At 33.2% G+C, this 20,236-nt stretch overlaps 1 long non-coding RNA gene across 1 annotated transcript in view; it reads right to left on the bottom strand.

Moving 5' to 3' along the window:
- Positions 1-20,236, bottom strand: part of LOC118903292 — a 41,486-nt gene that overhangs the window by 12,215 nt on the left and 9,035 nt on the right. Inside the window, exon 2 of the long non-coding RNA XR_005021770.1 lies at positions 3,684-3,742. This is a non-coding gene — a long non-coding RNA (uncharacterized LOC118903292). The remainder of the gene's footprint in view (positions 1-3,683; positions 3,743-20,236) is intronic.

Genomic DNA, 20,236 nt, shown 5'->3' on the forward strand with positions numbered 1-20,236 from the left:
TAAAGATAGCCAGAGGTGGAAGCTTATCCTCTTCTCAGTTCTTTTCTGAGAATTCATCTAGCTTTGGGCACGTGCAACAGACTTCTGGAATCCCCATACAGGAGTTCTTTAACAGCTTTATTTCAAAGGTATCTCCTCCTACCCCAACCTCTTACTTCCTAGGCTTTTTGGTCTGTCTGCTGCTTGCCCCATCTGTTTTATCTTACCCCAGATGGTAGCAGGTAGTGTATATCTTTAAATGCTTTCAATAATTGCCACAGAGTGGTCATTCCAGCCCTGACAGAATTCCAAAGGAGGGGAAACAAAAACAAATCCTTGAGAAGATTCCATAGGGGGCTACAAGACAGGACTTGATGTATAATAATAATTCTTTGAGAACAAGATCTGTACTCTTGTTCTTGCACCTCAATGATACTAGGAAGTTTCACAAGAAACATGGTCTTACATCCCTATGGTCACCTCTGATCTAGGTAATGAGGGGTGGGTGGTAGGCAGGTAAGTAAAATTCCACAACATTCTCTTACAAAAGTTGAGGAGCTTATTTATTCATTAAGCACTCCCTTGATTTTTTGTAAGATTTTTATTAGATTCCAATATTCTGAAAAAGTTGATTCTGACAGTTTTTGCCAGATCAATCACTGTTTCAATGGAGGAATGGAACTTAAGTGCTCCCTACACTTCCATTTTCCTTGGTAGCACCCTAATAAGTGTATTATTGTTTTTGGGAATGTTACTCATTTATTTGCAATTATCTAATAGACAATTTAAAAAAGCTTAGAATGCATAGAATTTGACTAGTTCCCTCAGATTTTCAATATATTTTCATACATTGTGACTGACTAAGATGACTAGAGAAAGCTGAAATAAAGCTAGCAGTACAAGAAGCCTAACATGTTTGCTCTAAAAAAATCTATCAAATACTCAGGAGTGATGGCATGAGGTCCCTCTGAAAATGAGGCTGGATGTGGGTATGCAAACAGTAATATCAGTTGAAGCTTTGTTTAGTAAGTTGCCAGAAACTGGGATTATCCTTCACATACACACACACACACACACACACACACACACACACACACACACACACACAAAGACAAATGCTAGCAGAAGTCTAGAGGTTTATTTTCTGGAGAAGCTGATCTCAACTGAATTTGAACTACTGAACTATGAACTAGTTTGTACCATACACTAAAGAAAAATTAAGTAAATTCTCCATACTGTAGAGTGAGTCACTTATTCTTCTAGGCTTCCATAGTGGTAGTGGTTTCCAGGTAGGAAATTGATAGGCTTTTCTTCTGGGAAACCTAACTAGCTCCAAAGAAACAATATAAATGTACTATTGTTTAGTGTTCTCCTCACCGAAGTGACCCAGCAGGATTACTCTATAGTAAAGCCAACAAATCAAAACATTCTGGTTCTGCACCATGGCGTTTCCTTATAGTTTTTAACTGCTGCCTTAAATATGGGAAGACATAAATGGGTCCCTAGACATCTGAGAAGAGCTTTTAACATGAAAGACCTAGCTTAAAACAAAAAGAAAATATGTGGAAGGTGTAGAGAAATAAAGTTATTTCCTCTCTATTTTTTGATAAAAAGTATGGCCATGGCTTTTATTTTTTAATGCTTTGTTATACTCAGTAGGTTAGGGTATTGTTTTATGTTGATGAAGATTTAGTTAGAAGTATGTTTTTTATATCAGCTTGATTAGTTTTGGTTTTAAAAAATTCATATGTAACTTCTAATTACTTTCTAAAATTTTGGAAACTTTTATGTAATGATGGAATTGCTATAATTATTTTCCAAGTCTGACCTAATATAGTACTAAATATGTCTAGTGCTGGTCATTTTTGAATAGATGCTAGTGTGTGTGTGTGTGTGTGTGTGTGTGTGTGTGTGTGTGTGTGTGTTGAGGGTAAAGGGTTGGACACTGTGTGGAGAGAGAATATTCCTTAGTGATCTTATTACTTTCCTAAACTCAGTCTTCTGCATTTTTCACTTTTTAAGCTATTATATTGGATTATTGACTAAATTTAAATTATTAAAATTAATTCAGTTTTTTGATTTATAAACACAATAATTATGCAGAATTTTTCATCACTTTATATATTCTGTCTTATCTACTGGTTGTTAAATTACATTTTTTTTTCTAATTTTGCTTATTTTAATATTTTCTTAATTATATTTTTAGAAGTTTATTTTATCCTTAATCGTAAGAACCTGTATAATATGTAAGAGAAGACATGCTGTGAATGAAAAAATAATTTTTTTAAAGTATTGCTCTATTTTCCATGATTGCTGACAACTGAAAAGTATATCTAAAAATTTCCTTTGAGATATAACTAATTATTTTAAATATCGGTATGCACTAAGAGCCTTTTCTTTTCTTTGAAATGATTCCATAATATTTGATACACTGATATAGGTTATTTACTCAGTTTTTAATTTTCCCATCAGTAAATTCAGCAGCTATCTATAATCACAACATAATAGTTTAGAACATGAAAGAAAGTCTACCATAGTTAAATGAACCCATATGGGGAATTTAGATAGGCTGAACACTATTACCCATTTTGGGCGACCTCCATCCTGGCAGCACTGATGCCTGTAATCCTTAGAAGTCCCTGTGATCAGGAATAAACTCAGTTGGTTAGGTGTTTAGTTTGCTCTCTTTAACACTTGCTTATTCAGTTCTGTGTGTCATAATACGAAGTTCAGAATAATTTAGGGTGAAAATATTTTTCATTCCCACAAAGCATTTGCTACAGAAATACAGTGCACATATTGGAGGCACATGGTATCATTTTTCAGTTTCCAAAGCAATTCTTCAGGTGAAAATGTGACTTTATGGTTTAAGGAGTCATATTTACCACAAGCTAATGGGATATTTTAGAATATATACACAACTGTATTCTAAAGAGTATGGGTACTTTAAAATATTTTTTAGTGGGGATAATTAAAATAATGTTGATGGTCCTTAGAGTACAAGTACTGTGATTCAGTAGAACACTGAGTACAGAGGCACTTTCTTCCTACTAGCTCATGACAGATTTTAGACATGTAGTTATTTTATTTTGGAAGAAAAAAGATTTTCCAAATTGAAAATAAGTATTTTAATGTTGGAGAGTTAAGTAGGCTATTATCACAATGATGGCTAGAAAATATTAACAGATCACAATTGTGACATCATGTCATGAATAGTCTATACTTGATTCATTTTTAACAGATACGGCTAAGGATATATTTAAAAGATGAGGAGCACCAATGCCCTCTCATTGACAGGGAAACAAACTACCTCCCAACAGGTAGACATAATCGTAAATGTTAATATCTCATTTTCTAATGAGACAAGATGAATTATGGTAGAATTGAGAGTGACATTACACAACGAGGAAATGGTGAGTGAAATTTCCCATTTATTCAGGAAATTCTGAGTCATTGTATGCTCCTGAACTCTTTATGTATCCCCATTTTTTTTGGTTCAATTCTTGTTCTAGTTGGCTAGTCTTTGATTTATCCTGTCTTCTCTCAAGTCTTTGCAAAGGCAATGATAGCAGTTGTGGTGTAATACAGAAAATTTCTAATGTTTGTTCAAGCGATGGAAACCTTTTTTGTCCCCTAGATGAAGTATTACTCAGAATGCCATATAGACTATAACAAAAGGAGAGCCCAAGTCATTCTCTGCTTACCATTGCCCTTGCTTCCTTTGGCAGTGTTTCATGAACTCTAAAAAAGGAATCAGTTGTTCCTAGCAAAAACAAACAAAAAAACAAAACAACTTTATTTTGGTTTGTTTTAAAGCCGAGGCTTCCTCTCTAAGAAACTGCAGCATTTAAATATATTTTTGGAAAGACATGTCTGATTTGACTTGCTACCGTTTTTTGATTCACATAGATTTTATGTTGAGGATCATGCGTTTTGGTATAAGTTAAAGTGTGGTACAATAGCTAAACAGATTTAACACACTGAGAAGTGTATGGAATTTTTTTTACACAATACCAACTGCTTGGTTGTTTGGAAATGTCTGCCTGTGGGTGACTACGAACAGAGAATTTGAATACTATTAAAGACACACATTCCATCTTCACCAAGAGGGATTTTCCATTATGACAAACAGAAACATCTTGCTAGGTCAGAATGACTAACCATTACTTACATTCTACTTCTACTACATACTACTTCTCATGAGTTACAACTGTGTCATCGACGTATTCCTCTCTCATGCAATGTTTGGTGATAATGCAATTAAAACTTCCCTGTTCTTTATAAACACTGGGAGTTAGTTTTAATTTTCAGTTTTACTTTTTATGAATTAAAAAAGTGTATCTACCATCATTAGGGAGTATATTTTAATTATTAGATGGTGAAACATTGCTAAAAGGACATATTGTTAAAATAAAATTTCAGCAAGGAATCTAAATCAGATGTAATTAGTACAATTATATCAAATTCCTAACTGTAAGGTGACATTTTCAGTGAGAGTTGCTGTGATGGAATCTCAGGCCCAGGTATTAACTCATGTTTGTTTTTTATTTAGAAGTATGGAGAGGGTAGACAAAATTTAATAAAGCAATGACTCTAGAATTAAATCCTTTGATGAATGACATTTGAGGTTTATTGTATGTTCTCTCTTCCCCTTGATCCACATCCACCCCTCTCCTGCCGTTTTTAAAAGTGATTAGATCATTCACAGAGCAAGTAGAACAGATTTGTTTCCCCCTTTTCCTATGTTAAGTGATTTTATATCAAGACTAATGAGATGAATATTTTCCTACAATTTATTCTTAGTATTGCATATCCTGTACTTGAATTGGTTTCATTAATTATGCATCCAGCATTCAAGAGAAGATGAGATATCCAGGAAAATAAGATGATGTTTGCTTTAAAAACTCTTATTAACTTAATGTTGGGTCCAAGTGAAACCTGTTGTAAGGCCTAGTAGTACTGTGTTGCCATAAGTTTCATTGATACTAATCAGATCCTCTTTGTGCTAATGACAAACTACAGTGTATTACCTTCTCTCATCTGCTAATTTTAATTGAAATTGAGATTCTGTGGTTGTGTACTCATTTCTTGTATTTGATTCGAATATGTGTGTGCGTTCAATATTTCTTCCTACAATATAAGGAATACTAATTCAGTCTTGTGTGTGTGTTTGGATATGGCATTGTTTATACACACTCCTTCAAATACCACTAGCTAAAGGCTTGAAAAATTTCTATATAATACTACTTCCATTATTGGTTGGTTATGAGTTGCGCTGATAGTTCATGAAAAAAGCCTTAATATTAGCTTATTATTTACCTGATGTAGGCAATACCCTTCTTTCTTGAGTTTGAATGACTTTTAGATTAGATACATGATATCATCAGAAATTTAGGTAAACTTATTACTTTTAAATATTTTAATACAGAACATTTGTTGTTTTCTTATAATTTACATTTCAAAACAAAGGGCAGAGCTACAAAAACTATAGAGAGGATTTTTATTTTTACTTATTTTTTATATGAAGGAGATATATGGGAGTTTCTTCCTTGTTTATGGAGTTATAAAGTGTTGATTCTTTAAAAATAATTTATTAAGAAATATTTGACAGATGTTATGTCTTTAAGATTGGTAATACAAGGGTCTGTTTTGTCTTTTTGGTTTGTTTTTTGTTTTGCTGTTAGGTAAATTGAGAGCTTACCACGTATCACAAAGGCTTGATTTTGTCCAAATAAATGTATTAAATCTGCTGCTAGAAAGCCCAGTGAAAGTGAACACTTGATTGAGTCTGTAGGGAACAGCTCCCCACTGAGCCTTTACAGAAGAGCAACTGTTTAAAGAAGAATGGAATGTAGAACAGACACGAAGTTAAAAGACAAATGTGCAGACTCCTGCTTTTAATGGTATTCCAGGGTTTAGCAAGCCATTAACTTTAGTGCTGTAGAACTGCTGAAAGGAAGATTTAAAAATAAAAGTTGTGGCTATCCAGGGACTAAGATGCTGAAGGATCCAGAGAGATCATTTGCTGTTGGAGAGGATCTCCAAGCATGGAAGGTCAAAGTCAATTGAAAAGATATATGGAAATGGTAATTGATTCCCCCTGAAAAGCTGGTGGCCAGTACAGAGAGGGAAAATAAATAAATTGGTAAATCATTGGTGTTTTAAATATTAGGAAAGCCATTTGTAAATCTTTACAGCCTATCTCAAATTTTCTATATATTTAATAAGAACAATTGCCTTTGTGCAAATAAATTATCAGTAGTTATTGGAAATGAAAATTGTCAGCATTATTGAAGATTTGCTTATGAAGTACTGGGGGAAATTCTCCATGAAATACCATATTTCATCCTGCCAAAGTATCAGTCTCTGGTGCAGTTCTGCATCTTCTAGAAAAAGTAACCTTGGTATATAATCCCCCAATACCTTCTATTACCCATTTTGTCACTCATTCTCCATCTCTTGTGTGAATTTTAAAATATCACAAAAAGCCAGAAATCTTGTTCTTTTGAAAATGATACATTGGTTTTAATCCTGAGGTTTTGATCAAATTTTCGACTGATGTGGTGTACTGTTAGTATTTTTAATTTTCAAAAATGCAAAAATAGGTCTGGTTTTCCTTTCGATTTAAATCTGCTTGTTCTGAAAGTAGAGAGGGAAATCCTATCTAGGTTTGATTAATTAGTAATAAAGATGGTTTCCAATAAATCTTTGCTTGTGATTCTTCTTCATATAAAAGGAAACTGACTTGGAGCCAAGTTACCAGCAAGAAATAAATACCCTTTACTGTTACACTTATTCAGAGATAGGTCTTGGATTGAAGCCACCTATGTAAAAGGAACCATGCATGGTTCATGATGGAAGAGAGTGCTGTAGATGAAAATGGAAACTTGCATCCTACCGCAGGACAGAAATGAAAAAAAAAAAACCAAAACTGACAATGCCTGCCAGGTGGCAGATATTTCTATATACACTAACATACTCAATCCAAAGTCAAATGCTCTAAATCACCAAGGAAATAATACCGTGTATAAAGTACGATGCATAATAACCACAGAGTATGGTTCTGGAGTCAGACTACTTGAGTGTGAATCCCTGCTCTGTCTCATACTAGTTACATGATGTTGGCAAAATACTTATTTTTATGTTCCTGTTTCCTTATTTGTAAAATAACAACACTGATAAGGTTTTAAGGGTTATAAGAGTTAATATTTATATGGCTTTTGGAACAATGCTGAACACACACAACTGCTAGATGAAGGTTTGCTATTGCTATTTATAGAAGATAAAGATTTAATATCATGAAGCACTGCCTCCTATCTCGTTATAATCTTTAAAGGTGTTATTTAAGCCTAGCTTGAAAAGAAAATGTATGTATCTTAGTAGCAACATTAGTATCAATATTATTAGATAATACTTAATATTATTACAATTAATTAATACTTAAAATATTTGCTATAATAGAATGTATAACATTGTTTTCAGTATTACAGAATAATGTATTTGTGATTAATTGATTACATATTATAGAAAGATTGACAATATATACCTAAACAAATGACTACAGTTTTAATTGGATTCTTCCTGATTTTCAGTTTGCTTCATGGCACATGGACTTTAAAGACATTCTGATGCCTGTAAAAGGGAATCGAGCAGTTTCGTCATATTGTTTCCCAGATATTTTGCCTTTATAGATAAGGCCTGGGAACGTACATTATTAAAAATTCCCAAAGACTGAATATCAGTAGGTTGGGACATAAAGTATTTTTTAAAATAAACCTACATGAGAATAGTTTGTAGATAAATTTCAGAAGGTCTTGAGGCAATAATGCTGCTTCCTATAGACATTAACATAGAAATAGAAACTAATTGTATAAAAGATACAAATTATGAATCCATATTTAAACGTCCAGTGGGAGATTTCCATCCTATAATTAGTTTCAGTTCTATAAGAAATTATGATATACTCTATGATTATGTGCCTTTGAACACCAATGAATATTTAATTTGTTTTGTTGCACTACTCTCATATATCATATGAAAATATTTGTTCTCACGTGTCAGATTATATTCTTTCATTTGAAAGTAATCTTTTTTTGAGCCCTATGTATTATTTCTAAAATGGGTCAAGAATAACAACTTCAAATAACTTGAAACATCTTCTGCTTTTGATGCTGAATAACTGTTGACATATGATTTTATAAATAGACTTTATTTTAAATATGGAAATTCATGGCTTTGTAGTAGTTGAAAATGGGATCTTAATATTTTATAAGCAACTTCTTTTTCCATTTATAACAGAATAGTAAGTAGGCAACGAACTATTATTAAATTTCTTCAGTATATCTGATATTTAGCACATTTAAACATTTATAACTTCCTCCTTTAATTATTCTGTAGTATTTTCTGCATATAGATTAAGTTCTTAACTACATAAAAAGAGATAATTATTTTAATAACAATAATGTATGAGTTGATATTTTTCTTGACTATACCACAGAATAAAAAAAGGAAGTGATTTAAAATCTTTAATGAAAAATTATACCTGGATTTAATATTCTTTTGCTTATGCACTAGTAATTACATTCATTAAAGTTTTAATTTCAAGCAATATTGCCTAGATAAAATTAAGTAAGCATCTCCTGTTAGTATCTGTTTATATACTGAACATTATTGCCTTTTACCCTTCATTTCTTGTAATCTACATTCAATTATAATTCCTTTTTCTCATTTAATGCTAACCCATGTTGTAATAATGTTGCATGTACTGAAAAATTATATAGAGAGCTGCTAGAAGATGTGAAATATTTATTGTACATATAAAATAAGCTTTACATATTCATCTTAACTGAATTTCAATTTGATAAGAACTATGTCTTCTTTAAAACATTTATATTAATAAATCTTAGAATAAATAGCCTGCTGTTTTAGATAAAGGTTTATATATCATTTGCCAAATTCAGTCAACATTTGTAAAATTATTATACAGATAATTCTTGATGGATAATCCTTGATATTCCATTCAATAATTGCTAAAATAGTTTCTTTGTTTATGGAGTTGAGGCTGGGTGATGATCCCAGGCAAACATGATTCATCTTCAAAAATGAATCTGGCTCAATTTTTTAAATCTATATAAAGGAAGAAACTGAATTTTTAAATTTCTTCTGGAATCTTCCCAATGCTGCCTCTGACAGTGATATCCTTATTGTATATTGTACACTCTTCATTCTGATATACGTGAAGAAAGGAAAGAAAAGATGGGAGAAAAAGAGATTTGCAGGGGAAAAGAACATATAATAATTATAGTAATGAAAGGTGGGTATCTCCTGTAGGGATTATCACACAATGAAAAATGTTCTTCAGTCTATGGAAAAGGGGATATAAATGCCTCCAAAATATAAATGAAATAGATTCTTGATGGATTGGGATAGACTTGCAGTTACCTACACTTTTTTTTTTAAAAGAATTCTATTTTTCAAATAAAACCTAATGAATAAAATGGATGATACAAGTAAAAAATAAATAAATAAAATCAGCTTAATATGGAGGAAACACAATTATAAAAACTAAAAGAAGAGAGTAGAGATTTACCTTCCCTGAACTTGCTCAAGCCGGTCAGTTCATACTGATAGAATTTTTGCATCCAATTCTGATTTTACTTTTCTTAACTAGATGTAACTTAATGCCATCTTTAAAGGAGATATCTGTGTTTTATTACTTTTTTCAATGTGGTTATTATCAGTCATTACAACAGTCTTAACTGTGTGGCAGTCTAAATGAAATGTGAGACAGAGTAATTAATCATATTTACCATATTTCTTTAGCTATCATATTATTATTACTATTATTATTTTACTTTTGTACTGCACAATCTACAGAATATTGGTAGTTTAAGTCAACCCTGCAGGGTTTAATTTTATCTAATGTAAGAAATTAGAACTTTGAGGATGAGCAGTATGTTTGTTTTCACTTTTACATGATTTTGAATACCAATCAAAATGGAAAAACCATTTGTGATATATTTGTAGATAATCCATTCCCAAATTAATGAGGTAAATGTATTAGTCACAGATAATGTAATTATGACCCAGAAGTTAATGTAAATCATCTTCCAGGCAGGATGAGTGAATGACTCTTTGTAAGTTAGAGAAATGAAGGAGAAAAAAAAAAGTTAGGTCTTTAGAGAAGGGTTTGCCATGCAAATAAAATGTTGTAATTATTTTTTCAATAGGTCCATTATGTCTGAGCAGATAATTTCATAATATCCAAAGATATAGCCACATACATATTTTAGATTTTGCAGAAATGCTTGTAGGATTTCTTAGGCCTATATTTTAGGTCCACAACTCAGGCAATGTGGCAGGTAAGGGAACTACAGAATTCAGTGGGAAAAAATAAACAAAAATTGTCTTCCTACTTCAGCTTCAGTGAAAGAGGTGAAGACTTTACAGAAGTTTGAGGTTTGAGTAGCCAAAAAAAAAAAAAAAAAAAACCTATAAATTCCATTTGCCTAGTTAATATTTGTTTTATTTTTACAATTAAATTATTTTTAGAATCATATTGCACTAGAAATGGGAATAAATTAAAATGTCCACAAAGAAGATTATAGACAAATATTGTTAGAAATTATAAATATAGTTGGCGTAAGTTTATAAAAACTTAGACTAAGAAAAAAAAAGGGTAAAAAAAGGAGTGATGTTATAAAGTCATCGGTTGTATTATGAAAAAAAAAAAAGATAGGCTCATATGTACAACTAAAAGACAACAGAGCTAAGGTAGTTCCACGAGAGGACAATTCTAACAGATTTCATTTTAAGTATATAGTATTTGGCATGATAGGGCATTGAGGTAGATATATATATATGTGTGTGTGTATATATATATATATATATATACACACACACACACACACACACACATATATATAGTAGATTGTTAGATAATTGGGCTCAGGGGAAACATGAGATTTATATCTATATATTCATCTGTCTGTATCCTTTTATCTTCACATGTATCCTCACATACACACAAATAACATAAATGACATATCCACGTATCCATGTATATATGAAAATATATGTGCATGCATATATGAACATCCAAGAATGTGCATGTAGACTTAAGTCTATGGATATGTGTATGTTTGCATGTTTAGTAGGTCACATGAATAGAAATAAAAATGAAACTACAAGATTTGTTGTAATCTGAAAAAGAAATGTAGACTAAGACACAGAGTGCTGAAGACCACCTTGAAACTTACTCATATTTGAGGAGTGTGATGGACAAATGGAATAAGAGAAGAGGTGATTGATGATGCAGAAGGAAAGTTAGCGTAGTGTAGCAGTCTATTCTCACAGAAGCCAAAGGATGAGAAATTTTCAAAAAGCCTAAACGTGTTTAAATAGCAGCTCAATGCGGCCTTCATCACTGGGGTTAGAGTAGTAGACTATTGAGAGTCAAATGACAGAGCATGAAGGGACAGGGACGGTGAGAAACGGAGGTAGCTGGTATGGATTACTCAGTTTAAAAGTTTGCCGGTGAAATAGCAAGTAAAAAATTGTCTTTAAATTTTGTCCTCAATTTTTTGTGTTTATAATATCTTATGATTTATGGTTCAGCAGAAATATTATAAACTTTTGAGAGTATTCACTAATCTGAGACTTCAAAAAAAAATGCTTGAACGATATGCACAGAAGTTAGGAGCTATAGTCTAGCTTGACTTTGTCATGCATTTTGTTGCCAGTGTGGCTGTAGATAGTTCACAACCATCTCAAGGCTCAGGATACTCATGTGCTAAATGTTAAATAGGTCCTAGTTTATTGCAGAATATTTATAAAAGTTAATTCCATAGATGAAGTTAAACATTAAAATGAACTGCATTGACAACAAAAAAATGTGTCAAGTAGAGTCTACAATTTCAGGAATTAGTGCAAAAGTAAGGAAAAGACATGGATAAAGGGGGGTATCCTTCAGTTTAGGGAAGGTATGCCTTAATTATAGGCAGCAAGAAAGAAACCGTGATGTGGAAAAATTACTGCTTCAAGGCCTGAATGGAATTTAACTGATTTAGGTCATAGAGAAAGCAAGAAGGGATGATATCTGCAGCATACTTTAAGAATTAAAACAACTTTCATTTTATTAATTTATGTTATTTGCTTTGGAAAAATATATCTGGAAAATATAGGCTGTGTCTAGAGAAAAACAGTGAATTAGATTCTGTGGGAGTAAGACAGTTTCAAGTTATTTAATCTTGGATTTCCGGTGTTACATAAATGCAAAATAAAGCAGGTGGTGCAAAACTTTATCTAGGTCATGCTCCTCTGTTGTTTTAAATCATTTCTATCGAATTAGGCTGTCTGATACATATAGTGCATGCCTGTTTACATTGTTTTAAAACATGCTTAGAGTTGGGTGGAATTCCTGAAATTTAAGAGAACAGTGAAGTCAGGGATAATGATGCTCCTTTAGAAACAAGAATAAACGTGAAATACCCGTTTGTTAATGGATATTTGTGTACTTAATGCAGAGATATATTTATTAGAATGTTCTAATAATTGTTCACTTTCATATTAGTGAAAGGGAGGCATAAGACATACTCATAATGATTCAGCATGGAGCTAATGGAGAATATCCCTTTAATCATGAGCTTATGCATCTCCTCCTACTCATCCAGTGCAAGAAGTGCTGATAAGCAGTAAAATGGACAGGTTTAAATTTCAGACTTGTCTGCATTTTGGAGATATTAATTGTTAGGAATTAAAGATAGAAAACAAGGAAGAAAAATGTTAAAAGTGACTTGTTAATCGGTGAACTGAGTGTACACTTTGCTAATCATGACCCCATTGCCTTTATTAAAAAAAGGAATTATTATTAAATTGTTCATTTAAACTCAGTCAATATTTGTTAACTAAGCATATATCTATTTCTGTATCTCTATACCTACCTATATGTCTTTATCTTCATCTATATCAACCAACATTTATTGTTTGTTGTACTCAATTTTAAAATGGCATTTTTCACAGAACTAGAACAAATTATTTTAAAATTTGAATGGAAATACAAAGGACCCCAAATAGCAAAAACAATCTTGAGAAAGAAGAATAGAGCTGGAGGAATCATGCTTCCTGACTTCAGACTGTACTGCAAAGCTACAGTAATCAAAACAGTATGGTGTTGGCACAAAAACAGACACATAGATCAATGGAACAGGATAAAGAGCCCAGAAATAAACCCACACACCTATGGTCAAGTAATCTATGACAGAGGAGGCAAGAATATAGTCTCTTCAATAAGTGGTGCTGGGAAAACTGAACAGCTTCATGTAAAACAATGAAATTAGAACATTCTCTAACACCATATACAAAAATAAACTCAAAATGGATTAAAAACCTAAATGTAAGACCAGAAACCATAAAACGCCTAGAGTAAAACATAGGCAGAACACGCTTCAACATAAATTGCAGCAATTTTTTTTGGATCCATCTCCTAAAGGAAAGAAAAGCAAAAATAAACAAATGGGACCTAATTAAACTTAAAAGCTTTTGCACATCAAAGGAAAACATTGGACAAAATGAAAAGACAAACTACTGAATGGGAGAAAATATTTGCAAATTATATGACTTGTCAGGGATTAATATCCAACACATATAAACAGTTCATACAAGTCGACATCAAGAAAACAAACAATGTGATTAAAAAATGGACAGAAGAACTGAAGAGGCATTTTTCCAAAGAGGAAATGCGGATGACCAACAGGCACATGAAAAGATGCTCAACATTGCTAATCATCAGGGAAATGCAAATTAAAACCAAGATAAGATATCACCTCACACCTGTCAGAGTGGCTATTATCAAAAAGATCACAAATAACATATGTTGGTGAGGATATGGAGAAAAGGGGACACTCCTGCATTGTTAGTGGGAATGTAACTTGGTGCAGCTACTGTGGAAAACAATTTGGAGGTTTCTCAAAACACTAAAAATAGAACTACTGTAAGACCCAGCAATTCCACTCCTGGATATATATCCTGAAAAACCAAAATCACTAACTAGAAAAGATACAGGTGCCCCATTGTTCATAGCAGCATTATTTACAATTGTCAAGGTATGGAAGCAACCTTAAGTGTCCATCAACAGATGAATGGCTAAAGAAGATGTGGTATATATATGCAGTGGAATAATACTCAGCCATAAAAAAGAATGAAATTATGCCATTTGCAGCAACATGGATGGACTTGGAAGGCATTATGCTAAGTGAAATAAGTCAGACAGAGAAAGACAAATATTGTATGACATCACTTACATGTGGAATCTAAAAAATGCCACAAATTAGTGAATATAAAAAAAAAGAAATAGACTCCTAGATATAGAGAACGAACTAGCGGTTACCAGTGGGGGAGGTGAGGGAGGGGCAATAGAGGGATGGGGGAGTGGAAGGTACAAACTATTGGGTTTAACTTAGGCTCAAAGTTGTAAGGTATATCCCGGGGAATATAGCCAATATTTTGTAATAACTTTAAATGTAGTATAACCAACATTTTTTTTAATGTGTTTTTTTTTCTCATCAGATTCTATTTTTCCCCATGTAGACCTTTTTTCAGCTGATGTTATGTTGAGATATTTCAACTGAGGGAGATACTTGACTTTTATATATAACAGACTGGAAGGAGTAACTCAAGTTAGCACATTGATTTTTACTTAGATGGGATCCTTTTCACGTGTCTTTTAATTTAAGGCCAATTTTGTAAAGGATTTATGATGAATTTTGTTAGCTCACCATGTGTCATGTAATAAAGGTACATATTAATAAATTTACCTTGATGCTTTTTATTCTGCTTATGACGTAATTTCTTTTTATTATAAAACCTATTGGCTCTCATCCTAAAATTATAAGTCTTACTAGAACCCAGAAGGATAATATTCTGTTTATCTTATTTATCATATTTTCAACTAGTCATAAAAAATCAATTGTATTTATTATTGTATCAATTGTATTAGTGTATCATTCAATGTTACTGGGTTTAAGTGTTTGACTCTGTTACTCCTACATATTGATTATGAATATATCAAATAAAGTCCTACTAGTCTTAGTATTAAATTTTTATTAAAATGTGTCAGTTTTAAGAATAGGTTTTATGACAAATTAAAAGGAAGTCTATTTTAAACTATATCCCCTTATCTCCATTTATTACACAAAATTAATTCCCCCAAATATTGTTGAGTTCCGTAAGGGCAAAATGATAAATCGTGAAATGCACCACACCTCTTAAAATTTCTCACAATTACAAAATTGCTAAATCAGTGGAATAGCTATTCACTCTGATTTGTAATACACTTAACAAACATTACGTGCCCATAGATGAAATAATATTTTTTGCAGATGTTTGGGGTTCTGGAAGAGGGGAATAAATTTAAAGAGGGTGAGAGAGGTAACTGTGACATATTCTTAACTGATTCATGTAAGTTGGGTATGGGAAGGGCATTTAGGTAATCCCTTAGCATATTTTAGCATATAAATGTTTATGAATTACCACTCAGAGTCATTGCTTGTTCGTTAGGTTAAGCAATTTCTTAGATGGGACCAGTAGGTAGTTGGTTCATCTTTTGTCCATTATTTTTTTATTTGAAAGGCTGATGCTTTCATGAAAAAAATCTATTTCATATTGCTCTAGAAAGTGAGTTTGTCCAAGATGTTAATTCTGGATGGTGCTGATTTAAAATATTATCTCCTTTTGTGGCAAAAGAGACAGTAGTTTTAATAGTTGTACAAGGTGCATGAAGGGGTGTGATTTTTTTTTTTTAATTAAAAAAAATTTTTTTAACATCTTTATTGGAGTATAATTGTTTTACAATGGTGTGTTAATTTCTGCTTTATAACAAAGTGAATCAGCTATACATATCTCCCTGTGCTATGCGGCTGCTTCCTAGCTATCTATTTTACATTTGGTAGTATAAGTCCATGCCACTCTCTTACTTTGTCCCAGCTTACCCTTCCCCCTCCCCATGTCCTCAAGTCCATTCTCTATGTTGGCATCTTTATTCCTGTCCTGCCCCTAGGTTCTTCAGAACCTTTTTTTTGGATTCCATATATATGGATAAAGAAGATGTGGCACATATATACAATGGAATATTACTCAGCCATAAAAAGAAACGAAATTGAGTTATTTGTAGTGAGGTGGATGGACCTAGAGTCTGTCATACAGAGTGAAGTAAGTCAGAAAGAGAAAACAAATACCGTATGCTAACACATATATACAGGGATGTGATTTTTGATATAGAAAATATACTGTCTATATCCAATGTCAATAAGTAACATAGTTTTGTTTCACAAGTAATTTTTTCCATGAACCCCTTATTTTCTTTTATTTAACACTCTATATTTCTCTTTCTTCATAGCCATGTTTCTTCAGTCTGTTTGCTGTTTCCAATTTCTTATGTCTCATTCAAATTTCTACCAATTGCATTCTGCCTTCTAGCACAATCATTCCACTAAAACACCTCTCTCTGAAGTACCAACAGTTTCCTTATTGCCAAATCCAATGGAAAACCTTTCATTCTCCAATTTTGAGGTGTTAATTTATATTGAGTTTTTTTTTTTTGCTCCCTGTGTTTAAAAATTTTCCTTCCATACCTTTAAGATGGCAGCGTATCCTGAAATAATACCCTCAAGGAAGAGTCTGTGACATAATAGAAAAGAAAAATACAGACTTTGCATCCAAACTCTTATTTTAGAAATGTGAACGACATAAGAAAATGGATCCATGGCTTAGATATCATGCTTTGGAGAAGTTCTTGTGAAAGATTTTGCCTCAGTTTTGCAGAAGGGAAAAGAGAGACAGGTTTGTGGGTCCCAAGAGCCCCTAGAAAAGAAAGAACATGTATCATTTTTTCAGCAATACTTTGGGAGAATCAAGAGCACCCTGAGCAAGAATAATTATTCAGACTGTCTGGATTATTTACCCATCAGTAGCCTTGCAAAATATTCCCATATTCTAAACATGGCCCAAATATAACAGAGAACTCACCATGGGTCATGTGAAAAGGTAAGGCAGGTGTCTCACAGGTACAATGTATGAACAAAAGATCCCTCACAGGTGGTGGCAACCTTAACACTAAATCTTGGAAACTAAGACATAATTTTCAGAATTGAAGAAAGTGACTGAGATTGAGAGTTATGCCAATCTAATCCAATTATGAGTTCCCCATCAAAAGTAAAGTTTCTAGAAAATCTTTCTTGCACTTCTTAGGTGTTATGGACTGAATGTTTGTGCCTACCCCTGTCCCCTGCAAATGTATGTATTGAAGCCCTAACCCCGCAAATGACGTTGTTTGATATTTTTCTTGCAGTAGATTATTATATCTTCATATTCAACTGAGTCCTTGCAATAGACTCATGTATTCAAGCTAAAAAATGAACTTATTCTGTCATGTGGTCTTAGCTTTAACTTGTACCTCTTTAAAAACATATTTCCTACCTAGACATAAGAAAATAATATATGCTTATTTTAGAAAATGTGGAAAATAAATAAAAATAAAGGTTTTGATGACTTTTTACTAAAATTTTGAGTATTTCATTCCAGATTTTAAAAAAACTACACCCATTGCTATTAACATAAGTGTAAAATGAATAATAGCTAGCATTTGATAAACATTTACTATGTGGCACACTCCTTTAAGAGCTCTACTTGTGTGGATTCAGTGGATACTCACAATGGTATGAAGGAGATTCTATTACTATATCTATTTGTCTAGGATAGAGTCCTAGGAATAGAAATCTTTGGAATAAAAAATTGATACATTTCATAACTCAGTTTGTGCTGTCAGATTGTACTGTAGAATATTGGATTGATTTATGCCTCCTCCCGGATTATGTGAAAGTGTCTTTTTACTCAACTTGTGCCAACAATGGTTTTTATTATTATTTTTTAATCACTGAAAATATATGTGTCTGGTAGGTGAGGAGCTTCATATCATTTTGGGGTGGATGGTATGCTGTTCTGCACATCTATATCACATGACGGGGATCTGAAAATAAAAATGCTTTGTTCATAATTCTTTTAGTGTGTTCTCTAGCGGTAGGCACTATTATAGTCCTTTATTTCCTTGTTCACTAATTAAACAGAAATAAGTCATGGCAACCTCGGCTCTTTCTTGCTGTTAAAATACTTTTCTAGTTTTTAATAAAAGGTCTACATAATTTTGATATTTGTGCAATCTGTTATTCCTGGAAATGGAGAAAGGAGTTAAGCTATGACATTGGTGACAAAATATCAGGAGTTGCCATATTTAGATGAAAAGTTTTCGATACTACTTGAGTGGTGCAAACCATCACAAGTCAAGGATATCTTCAGCTTCTCCTATTATAAACAGGAGTCATCCCTCATTCTTCCCTCTCCCTCCCCACCCTATCCTCATTCAGTCCATCATCAACTCCTATCTGCGTGGTCATCACAACATGTCCCAAGTCTGTCTGCTTCTCTCCGTTTCCTCTTCTGTCACTCTCAGTCGAGTCAAAGTCACCTCTTGCCTAGACTACTTGTCTACCCTCAAAGTCTAATTTTCTATTTTTAGAAATTGTTTACAGCAGCCATGATTATTGTAGGTCATTTTACCTTCTCAAATTATTCGTGGCCCCTCCCTGTAAAAGATTATGTATACTTGCTTAGAGGATTATGTATACTTGCTTAGACTTGCTTAGACTACACCGCTTACCCTCAAAGTCTAATTTTCTATTTTTAGAAATTTTTTACAGCAACCGTGATTACTGTAGGTCATTTTACCTTCTCAAATTATTCGTGGCCCCTCCCTGTAAAGGATTATGTATACTTCCTTGCCCCACTCTTTAGACTCTGCCATATGAGTCGCTTTGCCTATTAGAATGCGAGCGAAAGGGATGTCTATCACCTCTGAGACAGAACTTTTAAGGACATCATGTGGTGGTACCATTGCTAATTTTCTTTTCCCGCTAGAACAATGAGGCCCTAGACAGGGCTTGTTTCTTCCGTCTGGATCTCAGAGTAAAGTAGATAAGTGGTGTGGACCCACAGCAGACTGTAACATAAATTCTGTGGTTTTACGCAGCAGCTCACCTAAGTTTCAAAATATAAAACAAATACTGTTGCTTTCCCGTTTCAACCCTGGAAAGGTTTCTTATCACATTTAGGGCCGACTGAAAACTCCTCACCATGACCTTTAAGGCTCTCTATTGTATAGACCCGGCCTACTCCCAGAGTTCATCTTACACATTCCTTTTACAGTTCCTTGTTCAAGCACAATGACATTCATCACAATTCCAGAACCAACAATCTTATTTCTGCCCTATGGCCTCTGGAAGAGGTGTTCTCATCTCACAATGGTGCTCTTCCCTCATGTGTGTCACTCTCTGTTAGTTCCATCCCATTTTGTTTCCTTCACAGCATTCTTTATTATCTGGATGTCTTTGGCTAATTGATTATTTTCTCTCTCCTCCCTCTAGAATCTAGAAGCAGGGGCTTAATGCATCCTGTATCCCTCCTGCCTAGAATGAGACTTGCCCTGCAGGAGGTACTAAACAAACATACTTTAAATGGGAAAATGAATCTGATTCCTTTTGCCAAGTGAAGTTTGGTCCTAATAAAAATGCTATTTCCCACCTCTCAGCTTTTCCCGTAACATTTTCTTTTCACTGAATGTATTTCAACATGTCTTAAATTAGAAAATATTACCCACTAAAAAAACCAAACCAAACGAAAAAAACTCTTGAGTGTTTCTATAACACGGTGGCCATGACTTTATTTCAATGCATTCTCTTATGCACTAAAATTGTTCTTATGGTTCCCCCACTGGGTATATATTTGTTCAGGGACAATGAGAGCACAGTGCGATGGTGAACTGCTCAGGAACTGAAGCCAGAGGCTCAGGTTCAACTCTTGGCTCTGCTGTGTATCAGGCCATGTGCCCTTGGGAACTTCCCTGAATCCCTTTGAGCCTCAGTTCCCCCATCTGTGAAATTTAATTTGGGCAGCGACAGCCTGTACCTTACAGGCCACTATGAAGATTAAAAGAGTTAATATGTGCAAAATGTTTTCAATAGGGCTTTCATGGAGTAAATGTTACAGAAGTTTGAGTAAGTAAAAAAATTATGTCGTATTCATTTTATTTTTGCAGTCCCCGGAACTTCACTGCTGAATAAATGCTTTTTGAAATAAATTGAACCAAGTTTCCGTTTTTAGGTCTTAGGCAGAAACTTTGACTTCCCTAGTGATAAATTTATTGTGTTTC

This window comes from Balaenoptera musculus, chromosome 1, assembly GCF_009873245.2.
Source record: "Balaenoptera musculus isolate JJ_BM4_2016_0621 chromosome 1, mBalMus1.pri.v3, whole genome shotgun sequence".
Classification (NCBI taxonomy): domain Eukaryota; kingdom Metazoa; phylum Chordata; class Mammalia; order Artiodactyla; family Balaenopteridae; genus Balaenoptera; species Balaenoptera musculus.